The sequence below is a fragment of the Bombyx mori genome, chromosome 20, assembly GCF_030269925.1.
Source record: "Bombyx mori chromosome 20, ASM3026992v2".
Classification (NCBI taxonomy): Eukaryota; Metazoa; Arthropoda; class Insecta; order Lepidoptera; family Bombycidae; genus Bombyx; species Bombyx mori.
In genome coordinates this window covers 4,098,209-4,116,971 of record NC_085126.1, presented here as the reverse complement: position 1 = coordinate 4,116,971, position 18,763 = coordinate 4,098,209, and the positions used below count along the sequence as shown (strand labels likewise).

Below are 18,763 nucleotides of genomic sequence, written 5' to 3'. Positions count from 1 at the left end.
GGACAGAATGACTGTCTGACACGGAATGCCACGACTCTGTCCACGTACCGCCATTTTATACTGTGGCGTTACGTAGTCTACCCTTCATTTTGTGATATTTATCAAAACAACATCTCATCATTTAAAATAATAATCAAAACCACCGTATTTTACTAAAAGTCGTTATCCACGACAACTAAAAGTCGTTATCCACGACACGGCCATTCTGACATGTCACACGTCCCTGTGTGACGCTCCTGCAAGAAAAACTACCTTTTGCAATATCAAACAGGTTTCGTCTCGGCCAATCCTGATACATTCACGATTGAGGATTGGGATTCCTTTCATTACAAACCATAACGTTAGCTCTCAACAAGATCTTTAACAGACCATGTTAACCTGTGCGATTACCCAATTATTAGTGATACACTATACAACTGAAAAATTTCATTAATGCTCAATAAGCATTAGAAACCCGAGTTATTACAAAACAACTCAATCTGAGCAGTATTTCATCAGTATTCTGTATCAACCACAAACTATCGTTACAATTACTTCCATCTAGTGAGAGTAACTCATGCCACCTATATCGAGTGACGATAAACCAATTCAAGTGCCACCTCCATCAAGTAGCTCTTGACTACTTATTGCCTCCATCCGGCAAATAAGTGGGACCTCCATCCGGTACCCAACTTCAACACAAAACACTAATGCCTCCATCCGGCACGCAAGTGGAACTTCCATCCAGTACCCACTTCAACCATAAAACACATCACAATGCCTCCATCCGGCAATAAAACGAACACATCACCTAAATCGAGCGATGTGTTCAATTACCAGTCATAAATGACACCGAATACTGTTCTTTACTAATCACACAAAATAGGACAACAAAATCCTTACTTTAATCAGTCAGTTGTATCGTGGTCATTTGATCCTACATCTTCTACATCACTAGTTTCAACAAAATCATATAGAACGCTCCTGGCCTGGCTGCCGGCGCAGCTAGTGACATTGCCACCCACATTATCATTAAAACAAATGATAAAACCAATACACATCATTTCACAATATAGAGTCAGTCATTACTAGACCAACACAACAATAGTCTCCATTGAGACCCAGGTCTCCGCTGTACCAATCGATGGAGATGCTCTCACCTCACTGATCAGTCTCGTCAGTAGCACTACTTAGAGGCAACCTTATGTAATCATAGGTTCTATTACCAGTTAAAGCCACAAAATTCAACATCAAATTTTACTAACTTTCCAATGTTCTGGTCTCGTCAAAGTTAATCTCTTACTTTCAGTATCACTTTAAGTAAAAACCTTTAGGGATATGGCACGCGAACTATTAAGAATTCGAAGGGGCTCACTTTTGTTATTCTTATGGTAGAACAATTGAGCTTGGTTATCAATAACGCAAGTCTGGGCTTCGAATAAGGACACTAGATTTAAGTGTTCTATTTCGCTGAATGCTCAATCTCACTGAACCGATTAAAACAACTATCAGGTAGTACATGACATACAATAGGTAAGCAATAAACCATCGCAAAGGATTTGTTCCGTACAGTTTTGAGTCAAAACAACAGAAACCTTTTATGAGAACCATCGTATAAAATTGATGAGTTATGAAGCTACTACTAATAGATTTCTTGACAAGAGAGCATTCGGCACCCGAATCCAAATAAAAATAATACGACTCACCAGATTGTTCTTATTTACCAAAATTGCCCGATGTTACGCAGCTACCGGCACGTTGCTCCGCTCGGCCGGTGAATAGTTGACCCATCGAGCGCCGACAGACGGCGTTTGCGTCCCATATCTCGTATTGGCTGCAGCAATCACGTGTCGAATGCGACACGGCCTTCCTGATTGTACACGTCCTCGTGTGATGGTTAACCTACAATCAAAAACATCCACGAGAACACTTGTTCCGCTCGATCACTCCTGACTACACTTTACGACTTATCGGAAAATTTAAAGTCATCAAAGCTTTAAACTGTTTTAATACCATTTTAACCAAATCAAACAATAGGGTATACAAAGTTCACTATTCAGCAGCCAGAGCACGTACCACAGTCGTTCATCAAACTTCAAATTTACTCTGTACAATCAGGCATAGCTTACAGGAACTCAGATCAAAGAAAACTTCCGAGTAAAAATATCTAACGCCACGGCTCTCCAGCCGACCAGCAATCGCAATTGCCCTCATGATGCGCATCCACAGCGTGGATCGCCCGTGTGCATCACCCGCTGACTACACACGATGGTCTTTACAGACCCCGACCTCCGCCAGAGCCAAACGCGCACCGCGCACCCACGGACTACTTGAGTTACCTCAAGAGACACCGATTTCTACCGGGCTACGACTACGTAATAGCTACTGGTACGGTCGAACACAATACGGCCGATAGACTATCCTTACTAGAGTTTTCACCACAATTTAAGCTTGCTCTTCATCATCATCATTTACATCAACCTCGACTGGTAACTGGTATGTGACCTGCTGGCATTTTTCTTAGCCTATCGTGTGGGTATTTGTAAGTACGTTTTGAATTTAAAGCTTTCAATGTGTAACGGTCACTATCCAATACTTCAACTACTTTAAACGGCCCTTTAAACGTCGGATCTAATTTTGTTTGATTACGCTCTTCGTTTTAATGTGTGGACGAGCTCACAGCCCACCTTGTGTTAAGTGATTACTGGAACCCATAGACATCCACAGCGTAAACGCACCACACACCTTGAGATAGAAGTTCTAAGGTCTCAGTATAGTTACAATCGCTGCCCCATCCTTTAAACCGAAATACACCACTGCTTCACGGCAGAAATAGGCAGGGTGATGGTACCCGTGCGGTCGATGGCACTATACGGAGCACCCGTCTGGTGCCACGTCCTTACCCACGAGAACGTCGCCGCGCTGCGACGCCGGCCGCGCGCGATCGCAGTCAGAGTTATTCAAGGATACCTCACAGTCTCCTACAAGGCGGCGTGCCCTAGCGCAAGTGCAGCCGGAGCGCGGAGGCTCCAATCTCGGCAGTCCGTGCTGGAGGCGTGGTCTCGTCGTTTGGCGGACCCGTCGGCCGGCCTCCGTACCGTCGAGGCGATCTGCCCGGTTCTCGCGGACTGGGTGGGCCGCGACCGCGGAAGTCTCACCTCCGGCTACCTGTGCAGACTCACAAGACATTTTACCACCATGCAAACTTCTTACCGCAACAAATCTTACCAGCCGCCACGCAAACTACAATTTTACGGGTTCCACCTCTCCTACACGATGTTACTCCCACACTGAGGAAGCCAACCGCGAACACTTGTCAAGCACGCACAAGCACGCACTTCACCGGAAAAACCTGCATCCGCCAGCGGAACCCGAACACCGCCGCATCGCCAGACACGAACGCACCGGACGTCTTATCTTACAGGTCACGACGACTTCAGATGTGTCAATTTTTCTTCCCCACGGAAACTTGCTTGCTTTCTTGTTTGCTTGCTTGCTGGAGCCCGAAGTCATCGGACGTGTAATGTTATTGGTATTGAATCTAGTAGATTCTAAAATTTCAGCGACAATTCACAGTCTCATGTCCTGGTTTACTGCACTAGTGCCATGTAACTCTAGCAGAACTCAGCGGCTTAAAATAATTCTTGTCGGAACTACCCACTCGTCATGACAGATCCATTATTGCGATCGAAGTTTCACTTGAGATTTGCACTTGCCTTAATTTCTTGCAATAGCTTGTTACGTGTTGTATTTCCGCTAGTAAATGCCATGTGATGAAGTCGACAGTCAAACTGGGCAACATGAGCCAGAACGTAAGATGTGATGATTTCTTCGTGGCTCAGATCTTCCATCAAGGTAACAGAGACGTTATTACAAGACTTACGTATGCTGCATTCACGCTCTTGTGGCGTACCATTACTAGTATTCTGATCTGCATCATGTTTTTTTGCTGTACTTCGAACATGTTCAAACACGTCACGCCAGTGAGAGTAGAGTCCTGATCTCACTTCTGATGTCAGCGCACGTCAGGGTTGGCTGAGCGGTAGGTTCCGTCATCACTCGTATTCGATTGAACTCAGTTTAGTTAATAAAACTTTTTGAATAACAATTATTGAAACTCAACACACACAACTTTCACAATGACAGGATAAACCGACAGTTTCGTTGCACATACCGACAGACCGACTGACTGAGACGGACAGAATGACTGTCTGACACGGAATGCCACGACTCTGTCCACGTACCGCCATTTTATACTGTGGCGTTACGTAGTCTACCCTTCATTTTGTGATATTTATCAAAACAACATCTCATCATTTAAAATAATAATCAAAACCACCGTATTTTACTAAAAGTCGTTATCCACGACAACTAAAAGTCGTTATCCACGACATATATATATATAACTGGTATAACTTGTGTAACTATACTTGAGACTTTAGAACTGATATCTCAAGGTGGGTGGCGCATTTACGTCGTGGATGTCTATGGGCTCCAGTAACCTCTTAACACCAGGTGGGCTGTGAGCTCATCCTCCCATCTAAGCAATAAAAAAAACAAAAAGAAGGTTAAGTGCGGGTTTTTGTTGTATTATAAAAACTAAGACCTTAGAACTCGTATCTCAAGGTGGGTGGCGGCATTTCCGTTGTAGATGTCTATGGGTTCCGGAATTAAAATTTGATATAGCAGTATGTAGTAGAATAGCTCGAAGTGTGGCTGTATTTAACCAGCAAATTTATTAGCAATCAAGCATTTGTAATTTTGTAAGTATAAACAATGTCTATATATAAAAATTAATTGCTGTTCGTTAGTCTCGCTAAAACTCGAGAACGGCTGAACCGATTTGGCTAATTTTGGTCTTGAATTATTGGTAAAAGTCCAGAGAAGGTTTAAAAGGTAGATAAATATGAAAATTCTCGGAATTAAATAAAAATAGTGCCCCGTCGGACGGATTCCTTTTGTTTGTTTTAAGTTTATTTTATACAAAAGTTTAGGTCTTTTGTTTATCGATTGAGGCACCACGAAGTCTGCCGGGTCAACTAGTTATCAATATAATTTTGACACAAAGAAAGCCTATAATTTAATTGTAACTATTGTTTGTAATTATTTTCATATTTAATTTACGATAAAACAATAGAAACGCGACGAGAAAAGGCGCGTGGCGGCTTCACTAAATTGCTCTCTCGAGTACGAAGAGATAAAGTGTTCCGCAGAATGTGTGTTTTACGATCCATTGCGCTTTTTGGATGTGAAATTTACGCGTTCGTATTTTTCACAAGACTCACGCCCATAGAATATTCATAAAGATATTTATTTATTTATCTATCTATTTATTTGGTTTATTTAGTTGCACCAACAAAGGATCATCTATTTAAAACATTGTTAAATTAACAAGAAGGACATTTGACATTACATGACAGATGTCACCTCAATTATAGGTTATAGGTTCATACTTCAGTGTTATAGGTGCAATCGACAGTGCAATAGCTGACAACATCTTGAAATTGGATAAGTAACAAATTGAACAAAAATACAATGAACTATTTTAACAATCATGAAATCAGAGATTAATACATGTATAACAAAATTATACGGCATCAAAGAATTTTACTGATTATAGCAGCGATGTCTTAGGGTGATTGCTGCTTCTATTCCATCGCAGATCTTCAGTTATTTATCGTGTTGAAATTAAAAAGGTATCATTCAATGCTATGTATAATTGTCAGAGAGTTTAACAATAATAATTTGGAGGGAAAATGACAAAAAGACGATTTGCCAGGTTGTCCGGAACTTATTTACATATTCTAAATCATCGGAAACACGTCACACTCTGTCGTCTAACCTCAAATTAGGATTCCCTGCTACTTCTTCACTATACGAACCAGTCACACGCAATGTTCACTTGTAAATGTCGTTAGCGTGATTGAGGCTTTATGCAACATGTTCCATTTCTGTTTTAGCTAGCCTTACAGTATTTTTTTCAATTATAAATTTTGCTAAAAGAGTCTAGGTTCAGTTTGGTATCGGCCTAGAATAACCATATTTTCCAGAAGTTTGGTACGGCGACTAAGTTCCGGTTGGAAAGTTGAGACCGCTATTAAGAAACACAATCGAGACTACGACCTCATGCTTCAAGTGAGATAAAGCTTTTTCTTGAGTTATGAATTCCAAGAACATGAACGAGATATTATCCCGAATACGGCACGTTTTTAACAGAAACCCTTCTGTTCTGAATGAGGCGATAATTACGGTTTGTGAGAATCTAACAGCGGTGATACAATGCTATTTGAAACCCCGCTTCTTAGCGTGGGTAGCAGCAATCACGAGGCCCACCAAATCACCTGCGCTAATTTATTAATAATAATTTTAAAAAACCATAACTGGTTACATTATCGGCAATTTCTCATGCCAAATCGCATTCGATAATGCAAACCGCGTCTCGTTTACAAGAAAACAATCATAGAAGGATATAAACATTCGTGAAATTGAACAAGACGCGTGCTTAATGCAGTGCATGTATTAATAAACCCATAATAAACGTTCAGTGTGTGATTTTAGAAGCATTGTGACGTTATTTACGTCCTACACTGCGCGCGGGTTCTTTAATGAAAGAAAGTAATCTGTCAAATATAGTGTAAGGTTTGTTGTAAAATAATTAAATTTGTTAATGTTTAGGCAATTTTCGGATTGCCAAATAGCAACACTGTTGGTGGGAGCAATTACAGTAGTGGGGACGTGACATAATAAAAAAGGCGGTAGTCTGAAAAAACGATATAGAAATCAGTGTATTCGGTAGTGAGCAGATGTCTAAAGATTGTAAAAGTGAAGTTACAAATAAAGCAATACATAATTAAGTAAACTACTGCAATCTGTGTATTATTTCCTTACTGTTGGAAGTGGAGGCCTACAATAGGTTGTATCATTCTCGAAGCTAAGCGACAATAAACTTCCAGTCGACGTCCCAGAGTAAATGGCACGGAAGAATTTAAAAAGCAAAGAACTTTTCGTTTCAGTGGATTAGTGTTTTGAGAATACGCAATGGAAAGCGTAAGGCTCTTGAGGAACACAATCACCCCGAGTGCGGCGGGTAATTTTTTTTTTTTTTTTCTTTTTTTTTTCAGAAAAAATCCATAAAATAATAATAATACAATATGTCGGTGACGTAAGTTTATTTATGTTAATGTTACATTGCGTAAAAAACATATTTATACTATAATTCATTGATCTAAATCAGGGGTTCCCAAACAGGGGTTATTTTGTCTACTTCCCACTTTGAGAATAAATTATTTTTAGCGCCCCCATTTTTTCACATACCTAAAAACCACTATAGTGAGAGTTTAGTCGGTGTCTAAGAGTCCTCTTAGATGAAATTGCAAATCACCTCCCACGATTCTGAACAACGCTCCCATTTTTTTCTGGGTCTGTTACCGCCCCCCTTTAGGCCTGGAGCGCCCACAGGAGGGCGTTATCGCCCACTTTGGGAAAGGCTGATCTAGATTGTTCTAGTCTAAGAGTAGTACAACTAAAGCTATTAATAATTCTGCTTCCCCACGTACCCACCCTCTCCTTGCTTGTAAATCAGATATTGTATAGTGTGGTCAGCAAGGGCTCTTAACAATTACCTACTTATTCCTATGGCGAGGAGATCGTAAATTTCGATTTTACATGTAGGATCAGTCTTACCCCAATGCAAACTCATATCTGTCCTTTTCTTTGTTTTTTTTAACGCTGGGGAATCCATTTACGGATACCCGGTCCGGGGGGGTAACGAACCGGGTTATGTCGGACTCCGGCGCCTCCTGAAAGGGGGAGGAGAAGGGCCAAGGTCCTCCACCTCCCCGAATTCCTCGCAGGAGAAGAGAGGCAGTACTCATGTCTATCCTAGACGTTACAGTTTAATTAAATTCAAGTTCGATCGAGTACAGTTAATATTAATATCGAATATAAGGCGGTCCAGCGTAATAATCCAAAGTAATAGCTTCTAAACTACATATATTATTACAAAATCAGAAGGTAATTTGTTACGCACAGCTGTACAATTTTATGTAAAAAGTTTCTTTGACATCCCTCGAGATTTGAGCATTAGAACATTTAATACGTATGAACATCTCAAAGAAGAACTGCAATCATAATAATGATTATAAGAATATAATAATATATGATAATTATTATAAGAATATATATGTTCAATTTTTTTTATTTATTGCTTAGATGGGTGGACGAGCTCACAGCCCACCTGGTGTTAAGTGGTTACTGGAGCCCATAGACATCTATAACGTAAATGCGCCACCCACCTTGAGATATAAGTTCTAAGGTCTCAGTACAGTTACAACGGCTGCCCCACCCTTCGCATTACTGCTTCACGGCAGAAATAGGCAGGGCGGTGGTATCTACCCGTGCGGACTCACAAGAGGTTCTACCACCAGTAATTACGCAAATTATAATTTTGCGGGTTTGATTTTTATTACACGATGTTATTCCTTGACCGTGAAAGTCAATCATGAATATTCGTTAGGTACGCATTTCATTACAAAATTTGGTACCCGCCTGCGGGATTCGAACACCGGTGCATCGCTATATACGAATGCACTGGACGTCTTATCCTTTGGGCCACGACGACTTCTTGATCGATATAATCTTCTTGATTGATGTGATTTTTTTGATTGATATAATCTGAAGTTATAATGTAAGCCTACGGTGTAACTGCCTACCCAAATGGCAATAATAATCATGCTTGTTTGTAATTCGTGGACTGGCACTTAACTAAGGGCTTGAATTACTAAGAGTTTTGATGAAAATTTAGTTTATATGAAAAATCCTTTACAAAAACGTAGATGTGACATTACTGTTAAAAAATTAAGAATCTGTTAGAAAAACCAATTATTATCCAATGATTGAATGAATATTCTTTATTGTAGACCAAAATAATAATAACATAGGTAAAACGTTCAATACCAAAGGACAATGCGACTTTATCGTTAAGAGCGATCTCTTTCAGGCAACCATCAGGTGAACAAAAATCATCAAAATGTAAAAAATATAAATCACATTTACCCTTTAAAAATAATAGTTTGTAATATCGATTCGATAATAATAAAAGCAATCGAATTCACTTGTTAGATTTCCATTAAAATAGAAATTTTCGATTTTTTATAAATCATTTTTCAGTACCTACGTGTTCCAATCTTCAATAGGTTTTGTAATTTTTTTATAATATTTTTTTTTATTTATTTGGAATTGAGCGTTGGATGCTACAACGCACCTCCAAAATAATGTAGTTTTAATGATAATACCTATTTGAAGCATAGATTAATTAGTTTATTGCGTTGATAGCTAAAACAATTCTACTATTCGGTTAAAAACCATAAGGCTTTTTAGTTTCTCCTTACGTTTCTCCTTAAATTAATATCTTTAAAAACAAAACGTGTAACTAAAGTATTCAAATTACCGAAGAAGCGAAATAATTATCTTCGAAGAGTCTGTAAAATAAGCCGAGCGATCAATACTAACCGCCTACTAAATATTCTATACAATTAAACAAGCCCATAATAGATCTAAAATAATCACAATAAAAACAACACCGATGTAATGTAATTTACGGACATTTTTAAACCTATTTTTGTATCAAAGTATCGACGCACAAAATCAGTTTAGGCATGCCCGAAAAATATTCCGAGCAACAGGTTCGAATTTGAATAATCAAAACCGACTTAATCTATCAAAAATACTTTGGGGCAAAACTCACCGTGAGCAAATTCCAATTGTCTATGAAGCAAAAAACACAAAAGTCACTGACCATTCACACATGAACTAATGTATTTCAATGCACAAAATCTTTGTTATTACGCGCGAACGTAACACACGACCGCACCTTGCGAGATACAGTCGGCAACTGAATGAAAAATGCGAAATGCTCGGGATCGCGAATCCTTAGCAGGCTGTTACGGCCCTAATAATGTAGACATAATCTGTGTTAGGCCTCATAAAGTAGTTTTAGGGTCAGAAGCACAGGGGAACAATAACAATCGCTGTTAAACAGAGTGTTCAAGCGATTTTATTGACGCGCTCGGGGAAAATTAGAGAAATCGCTTTGAAAGTTTCATTTTTTTTTAATTAAGACTGTTTTTATCACACCAAAACTGTTATAAAACGAGAAGAAGTCGTTTCAGTTCGTAGATTAACAACATTGTGTCTTAAGAATATTTGAAACAAAGATTTGTTACCACCACGATCATTGCTCCGATTAGTAAAATATTACATTTACCTTGTCGCGGTCTCGACTCAAATAAATGTAAACATAAAAACTTAAAACAAGCTATAATTTTTATTTATTGCTTAGATGGGCGGACGAGCTCACAGTTCACCTGGTGTTAAGTGGTTACTGGTGCCCATAGAAATTTACAATGTAAATGCGCCACCTACCTTGATATATAAATTCTAAAGTCTCAATATGGTCACAACGGCTGCCCTATCCTTCAAACCGAAACGCATTACTGCTTCACGGTAGAAATAGGCGGGGCGGTGGTACCTACCCGTTCGGACTCACAAGAGGTGCTACCACTAGTGACAGACTTGCGACAGCGAGTCAATTAGTCCACGGATGCAGCCCACTGAGTTTTTCGCCGGAACTTCTCAGTGGGTCACGTTTCCGATCCGATGGTAGATTCCGCGAAACACTGCTTTTGCTAGGGCCAGTGTTGGCAACGTCACCAAGTTAGAGCACCGTGAGCTCATCTACTCGTTCGGCGAATCTAGTATAACCCCTCGACGTTACTAGAATAGGTATAAAAAAAACTTAGGTAGAAATAGACACATAGAAATAGAAATAGATAGAAGTCGTCGTGGCCTAAAAGATAAGACGTCCGGTATATTCGTATCTAGCGATACGGTTCTCAAATCCAGCAGATGGGGTACCAATTTTATTTAATGAAATACGTACTTAACAAATGTTCACAATCGACTCCACGGTGAAGGAATAATAACATCGTGTAATAAAAATCAAAACCTGCAAAATTATAATTTGCGTAATTACTGGTCGTAGGACCTCTTGTGAGTCCGCACGGGTAGGTACCACCACCCCGCCTATTTCTGCCGTGAAGCAGTAACGCGTTTCGGTTTGAAGGGTGGGGCAGCCTTTGTAACCATATTGAGACCTTAGAACTTATATCTCAAGGTGGGTGGCACTTTTTCGTTGTAGATTTCTATGGGCTCCAGTAACCACTTAACGCCAGGTGAACTGTGGGCTCGTCCACCCATATAATCAATAAATAAAAATAAAACAGGTCAAAATAATTTTGAAGCGCGTTATAAAGATGAAAGCCAGAACATTTTTACTTTAAAGATAGGTGAATACCTAGATGAGCTCACGGCTTTCCCGCTGGTGAAGTGGTTACTTGAACAATCAACAATACTTTACCCCAACGTACTTTAAGATATGAAGTGGAAGGCTTAATATTTGAAGATTGCAGGATTTTAAGAGCAAACAAATCTGTCTAGTTTCATTCTAGATTTCTTTTTAAGCCTATCTGCCAGCAAAAAGATCGTTTTTGAAAATTAAACGTAGAATATCTTCTTTAAGTTAATTCAATTATTTACTTAAGTACTTATGACATTATAATTTTAATTATTAATTGGGATATAATGCATAAAGTTACGACAAACAATTTATTACGACGACGACATATTTGAGAAGCAAACAGTACAATACATAGTACATTAAAGGTAGATAGACAGTGAATATAAAATGAAGTAAAGGAAATTAATGTCTCGATTTCACAAATAACTATCATTATAGGAAAATAAAATAACTGCAAATATATATGTGAATGAATGAGATCCGATATAGACTTTACGAAAATTCCAATATTGCCTTTCTACATGGTGTAACATGAACATGTCGTGATAATCGCCTTATCGTTGCCGCCGCTGGCTACTCCCCGAATCCTGATCACACAGGAGCCAGTCACCGTCGACGCCCTAGACACGTCCTTACGGATCCATCAGATCCAATAACCCTTGCATTAGATGCTTTCAACTCTAACGCTAGGAGCAGGCTTAGGGGCCCAGGTAACCCTACTCATCGAACTCGACAAAGAGTTCGACGTGTAAACTAAGCCATGCATCAGCCCGCTGAGTTTCTTTTCTTGGCCGGCTCTTCTCAGTGGCTCATTAAAAAAAAGAAAAACATGAACAAAAAGGCGTCAACATGAGGGTGCCCATAGACACAGCCCACTGAGTTTCTCGCCCGATCTTCTCAGTGGGTCGCGTTTCCGATCCGGTGGTAGATTCACTGCTCTTGCTAGGGTCAGTGTTAGCATCACTCCGGTTTGAGCCCCGTGAGCTACTAGCTAAGGTTACGCTGAAATAGCCTCTCAAGGCTATCAGCTTAGGTAGGAAAAAAAATGAAGGTGTTCGTATCATGGACCCTACAACTAAGGACAAATTTATTAGAGCCATAGTTCGTTCAAAATGTTTATATAGTATTTATATCACCACAAATAAACATGTATATAGTATTGATTGTTATATTCAGTAGTGACCCGTACAACCAGCTCGTATTAAATAACGAGAGTTACCTATATGTTGCCACGTAAATTAGTATTCTATTAGCTTTAGCAAGTTACAGAAATATTTGAGAGTATTTAGTTCGTATAAATAATTAAATAATATAACTATTTAGTTCGTATAAAACTATTATGTCGTTTCATCCCTTTAGGATAAATATATCTACAGCTGCCATGCCGGTCTTTTTTCAGTTAATACTAATTTGGGGAAGCTTAGCGACAGAGTGAAGATCTTCCACCGAGCGGATGATATTGCTCGGTAGACGGACGGTCCGAATGTTGTTGTTCGGAACTTGTGTACATGCGCTTTATCTTGAAAATGTCGTAAGCGAGATTCAGGCATCTGTCAATTATCTTGCGTTGTTTGATGGCTACCCGCCACATCACTCCCCTCCGAGACTGGAGGTCGTGTCATTTTTAGTTAGCGTTGTCCGTGCTGAGATTAGCTTGCAAGTGCCAGTGCTGCTCGAAGCCTGCGGTGAGTCGAGGCTGAGCTTGAATGCTGCGTGCGTGTCGCCAGTGCTGCTCGAAGTTTGCAGTGAGTCGAAACTGAGCTGAATGCTGCCTGGATGTCGCCAGTGCTGCTCGAAGTCTGCGGTGAGTCGAGACTGAGCTCGAATGCTGCGCGATGAGGCAGTGTAAGTGCATGCCGTAGGACCAGGAAGCGCGGTGAGTCGGCTGCGATGGTCCTGTTGAGGCTGCGATGCTGGCTTGCTGTGGGACGACTGTCGATGACTTGTTTTTATCTGCGAGAATGCGGGGATTGTGGTAGCCGAAGTTCTTGATGCGCTGATGATGAATCAGAAGGTTACGTGTTCACATCACGTCGCAGGTCACCAGTTTGGGGAAGCTTAGCGACAGAGTGAAGATCTTCCACCGAGCGGATGATATTGCTCGGTAGACGGACGGTCCGAATGTTGTTGTTCGGAACTTGTGTACATGCGCTTTATCTTGAAAATGTCGTAAGCGAGATTCAGGCAACTGTCAATTATCTTGCGTTGTTTGATGGCTACCCGCCACACTAATTACGCAGAAAACAAAGAAAAGCACTTAGATAAAAAAAAATGTTTAATTATTTTTAGAGTTTTGTATGAAACAGAGCCAGACGAAATGTCAAAATCCATTTTTTCATAAAAACTGCTTTTACAATACAAATATAATTGTCACTGTGTTAGGTATTGCCATCTTTTGAAATACTTTACATTTATAATGGTCGTCATGAACGACTAAGGTATCTTAACTAAGGTATTGTATCTGAGTATTGTACGAACAACTGTCTATTTTACTATAAAATTTTTAAAAATCTAGACTTTTCTTTCATTCGGATCCTACCATAACTTGGTACTTGGTAACTCTAAGCGTTGATGATCCGGTCGTGAGCTGCGATGGACTGTAGTGGCGTGATGCGGCAGTGTAGGTGCGTGCCATAGGACCAGGAAGCGCGGTGAGTCAGCTGCGATGGTCCTGTTGAGGCTGCGATGCTGGCTTGCTGTGGGACGACTGTCGATGACTTGCTTTTATCTGCGATAATGCGGGAATTGTGGTGGCCGAAGTTCTTGATGCGCTGATGACGAAATGTGAAGGCTGCAATTGTTCCGTCGCGGGTCACCAGTTTAGGAAGCTTAACGACGGAGGGAAAATCTTCCACCGAGCGGGTGATATTTGCTCGGTAGACCGACGGTCCAAATGTTGTTGGACGGAACTTGTATATATGCGAGCTTAACCTGAAAATGTCGTAAGCGAGATTCAGGCATCTTTCAAATATCTTGCGTTGTATAATGGCTACCGCCACAGTTACCTTCGCTTATGAACGTCAAGCGTTCCAAGAGCACTCGGCCCCAAGCCGCTGCCTACCATCTAAGTACTCTCCGCGACCTCCTTTTAATAAAAGCAAGTCATAGCACTCGGGAAACACCGAGAAGGGGAGTTCAATCCAAAATCAGATGGTACGCGACAGAAAAGATCTATGAAAAATCATGCAAAACGCGGTGGTTCCAAAATTTTGTGTTAAATAGTTGCGAGTGGTCATAAAATCATAAATGCGCATGCCGCTACCTACCTTCAGAGATGTGAACGAAGTCTGTACTGCATAAGGAGGTACAATCCTTTAGGTCGGATGAGATGACTACATCGAGGCAGAAGCGGGATTGTGATCATCTGTCCTGGCTTACAAAACCCCATCCACCATTTTGATCGAAATCTCTTTGGTATTTACTTATTTTTAATTTTTTTTATTGCTTAGATGTGTGGACGAGCTCACAGCCCACCTGATGTTAAGTGGTTACTGGAGCCCGTAGACATCTACAACGTAAAATGCGCCACACACCTTGAGATATAGTTCTAAGGTCTCAGTATAGTCACAACGGCTGCCCCACCCTTCAAACCGAAACGCATTACTGCTTCACGGCAGAAATAGGCGGGGCGGTGGTACCTACCCGTGCGGACTCACAAGAGGTCCTACCACCAGTAAATTGGCTTTTCATGCTGCTACTCTACTACAATCTAATCTGTTTTTCGGAAGTCCATTTTAATTTCTATAGCTGCTACTTATGTACTTTTCTCATCCATGGTCCATGATTTTCTTGTTAAATTCTATTAGTTTCAGTAAAATCTTTTTAGAAATGAATTCATTGAATAAAGCTAAGAATAGCTACCTATATTGACTTTATAATAATACTAGCTTTTTCGACTTCGACTTCGACTCGAAGTCTTGAGTCCGCACGGGTAGGTACCACCACCCTGCCTATTTCTGCAGCGAAGCAGTAATGCATTTCGGTTTGAAGGGTAGGGCAGCCGTTGTAAGTAAACTGAGACCTTAGAACTTGTGTCTCAAGGTGGGTGGCAGCATTTACGTTGTAGATGTTTATGGGCTCCGGTAACCACTTAACACCAGGTAAGCTCGTCCACCCATCTAAGCGATAAAAATAAAATTAAAAAAAACATTGCAGTTTCTTCGGTTTTCAAGTCATAGATAATTACAACTATACCTAGTCAGGTCATAAATTCTGTCACATGTTTAATGTAAAATAATTGAAACAAGTTTATTCATTATGTAACCATTCATATACCAAAATGAACTTAACAAAACTTACACCCGTATCTTTAGTCGTTTACACGAGCCTAACTCGACTCGACTCAACCTCCAACGCGCGTTTTGGTATGATTAGTCGTAAAAATAAACTCCACTCAAACGTCCTTGGAAAAATTTCCTAACCGGAGTGAAGTAAGCGAACTGTCAAGTCAAGGTACGTCGCGACGTACCTTGAACGTTCCTCAAGGCTGGTTTTCTATCAATGTCCAAATAGTATGTGGACCGCAAATGGAAATATATGATATTGTTGTGCAATGGCCTGGATCTGTGCATGATTCCCGCGTATTTTGATAATTTAAGTTTGATAATATTTATTAATAAAGTAAATAGTTCGAGGTTAGACATTTGAAACTCTTTATTTTATTTACCTACATAAGTCATATTTTGCTTACTACCTGATAAATAAAGTCAATGCGATTATAAGTTTTATTTATATAATAATAAACTGGTGGTTGTGGAAAAGCACTTCAACAACAGGATGCAACCAAAATCACACAAAAGCGGCGAATAAAAATACAAAGCCGGATCCGAAATCTAAAATAATAATAGGTTACAAAATAAATAATCGGCAACCAAAACATCAAACAAGTTCATCTAGTGTCAAACAGACAGCGGCAGCTTGACTTTGACATTAAACAATAACCATAGACTACAGAACTCTATGGGTTTGATGCTAGCTTGATCAAATTTTCATCATTATTACCTCACTCGAGGACAGTTGAGGAATATTGTAATGGTCGACTAAAAATACCAAACTCGAGTAAGTTTGGAGGGAATTCTCGAGCATCATCGGATGAGTTATGAGTGGAGGACTATTTTACAAAACGTCTAAAGATACGGGCAATAGATTTTTATGACATTAAAGTTTATTCAAAATGTCCTCCGTGATTTTAAATACAGGCCTTCAATCTGCGCGGCCAGTCGTCTATCGCAGCACGAACGAGGTCCATGTCAATATCGGCGGCTGGCTTAATCAAGGATGTCTTGAGTGACTCCAAATTGGGATGAGGCTTTGAGCACGCCTTTTCCTCCAAGTGTTGCCATATCTTGTAATCTAACGGATTCAAATCTGGACTCTAGGAGGGCCAGTCTTCGTGCCGGATGAAGTCGATTTCACGCGCCGCCATCCAGTCTTGTGTGCTCTTCGCTCTATGAGCTGGCGCCGAATCTTGTTGGAATACCCAGCGCCTGTTATTGAACATGGTATGAGAAAAAGGTTCCACAAGGTTCGTCAGGACTGTATTTTGATACACAACTGCATTCGTTTTTACACCTTTCTCACAAAAATGTACCTCTGTTAAGCCCCAATAAGAAACTCCCAACCATACCATGAGCGAGGATGGAAAATGACCTCGTTGGACACGCGGAATACGGTTGCTCGCTTCTTTACTACTGTGTGCGTACACCTTATCATTTTGTTTGTTGTAGCTCTCTTCTACGGTAAAAAATTTTTCATCCGAAAAAAGAATTTCCCGATATTTTTTTCCCGCGTACCGCTTCAACAAAGCGCGGCATCTCTTCAGTCTCAGGTCCATTAGACGAGCATTCAAATGATGTCCTGTTTTTCTTCGATATGCCCGAAGCCCTAAGTCTTCATTTAACACCCTTTTCACCGTGGTTCTGCTTAACCCCATCTGAAGGGCCAACAGTTTCTGCTTACGTTTGGGATTTCTTTGAATTCGCGCCTTCACAGCTTTTATCACTGCTGGAGTCCTAACAGACCCAGGGCGACCACTTCTTGACCTGTCATCTACACTAGAGTCTTCATTGTATCGTTTGATGGTACGATAAACGAATCTTTTGGTTATATTCAAATTTTTCAGTATGTTAAAAATTTTAATTTGCGTGTAACCGCAACGATGCAACGCAATAACTGCAACGCGGTCTTCTTTAAGCGTCCACTCCATATTTAAACATGAGTAAAATTCTAAAAGTATACATTTTTATTTTCATGAACAATTTGAAATTCGAATTCAATAAACTTTTTTGTGGCCAGCATTCTAAAAGAAAAGTTTTTACTGTGTGACAATACTTATGACCTGACTAGTTATTTACGGTTTAATCTTCCGTCTTTTATTATTATTACATTATTTACTATCAAACTTTTCGAATATTTAGCCGACCCTTATAATTATCAAACTAACAATTACAATTGGCGATATATGTAATTGACGGTAGGACGTATTGTCCCGCACGGGTAGGTACCGCCATTTGCGTATTCCTACCGCGAAAGCCTTGCGATCCGGTCTGCGATTTGGGACAGCCGTTATCCAATACAATAGAGATTTCGACCTTATTTTTTAAGGTGGATGGTTGTATTCAGATTATCATGTCTAGACGCTCCGGTGAACACTAAAGTCAGTGGGTCATGACATTAACCCATCCAGTGCAAAAGTTTTCACTCATACTTACCAAGACTTACTTTCCTTTGGTCAACCAACTATAAAAAAATTAGGTAATTTGTTAACTTTTTATTTATTTTTTACATATCTGTCACTACAGAACTTTTTTCTACGTGAACCGATTTTTATGACTCTGACTTCGTTATTTGATATCTAGTGCTTCTCATGTGGTGGTACCATTTAAATTTAATCAAGATCTGATCATATTTATTTTCCTACCTAAGCTGAGAGCCTTGAGAGGCTATATCAGCGTAGCCTTAACTAGTAGGTGAGCTCAGGGGGCTCGAACCTGATGACGTTGCTAATACGAACCCTAGCAAGAGCCGTGCTTCGCATAATCTACCACCGGATCGGAAACGCGACCCACTGAGAAGATCCGGCGAGAAACTCTATGGGCTGTGTCTGAGTGTTAATTTACTCGTCGAGCCCTTCGTCGCTTGCGACGGGTTCGACGAGAACGATGATCGGCGCTTAAGGTACCTAAAAGCACCGTTAGTGGATCGGGAGGATCCGAATCCGGATCCGTTTTGGGCGATGTCGACTGCTTTCCATTCTGTCCGCAGGATCGGGAATGTAGTTACCGGCGGCCACGATGGGAGGGTTCTCGTGACGTGCCGCTTTATCGAAGTGTGTGATCAAAGCATTTTTAATTGGCTTTCACTACATTGATGATATTCTCGTTTTATTCGTTAAAGAAAAGCTTCTTTATTTGTAAAAAAAATAAGCTC

The 18,763-nt window shown here is 40.3% G+C and overlaps 1 protein-coding gene across 1 annotated transcript in view; it reads right to left on the bottom strand.

Moving 5' to 3' along the window:
- Positions 1-9,873, bottom strand: part of LOC101744636 (uncharacterized) — a 100,484-nt gene extending 90,611 nt beyond the window's left edge. Inside the window, exon 1 of the mRNA XM_012695088.4 lies at positions 9,725-9,873. The gene's annotated coding sequence lies outside the window, so the exon portion shown is untranslated. The remainder of the gene's footprint in view (positions 1-9,724) is intronic.
- Positions 9,874-18,763: the final 8,890 nt, after the last annotated feature.